The 530-nt window shown below is 44.7% G+C and overlaps 1 non-coding gene across 1 annotated transcript; it reads left to right on the top strand.

Moving 5' to 3' along the window:
• LOC148548628 (small nucleolar RNA R71) lies at nt 1-104 on the top strand. Its single transcript, XR_015897600.1, has one exon. It is a non-coding gene; the product is annotated as a small nucleolar RNA R71 (small nucleolar RNA).
• The last annotated feature ends 426 nt before the right edge of the window (nt 105-530 follow it).

Here is a 530-nt window from a genome sequence, read left to right as displayed (position 1 = left end):
ATGTCTGGTGGGCATTTCCTTGTCAAATCCTTGAACCTCTCCCATGCCTCGTAGAGAGTTTCACCATCTTGTTGTCTAAAAGTCTAAACCTCAGATCGAAGCCTATTGACCTTTTGTGGGGGGTAGAAACGTGCCAGAAACTTGCTTTCCACCTCATCCCAGGTTGTTAGGCTCCCCCTTGGGAATGATTCCAGCCACTTAGCTGCCTTGTCCCTAAGTGAAAATGGGAACAAAAGCAGTTTATAGGCATCTTCCTGGACTCCATTAGACTTCACAGTGTCGCAAATTCTCAGGAATTTTGTGAGATGTTGGTTTGGGTCTTCATTAGCACTCCCACCAAATGAACAATGATTCTCCACAAGTGATATTAGCTGTGGTTTGAGCTCAAAATTGTTGGCCTGAATGGTTGGTTTCTGAATGCTGCTACCACAATTCCCAGAGGTTGGGTTTATGTATGAACCAAGAACCCTCCTCTCAGGAATGGCATTGTTTCCATCATCCCTCTCATGGTTATGAACTTCTCTATCCAT

The sequence above is a fragment of the Arachis ipaensis genome, chromosome B8 (assembly GCF_059453495.1).
Source record: "Arachis ipaensis isolate K30076 ecotype BB chromosome B8, ASM5945349v1, whole genome shotgun sequence".
Classification (NCBI taxonomy): Eukaryota; Viridiplantae; Streptophyta; class Magnoliopsida; order Fabales; family Fabaceae; genus Arachis; species Arachis ipaensis.
Note: the sequence above shows the minus strand (reverse complement) of the source record. Positions and strands in the feature narration are given on the sequence as shown.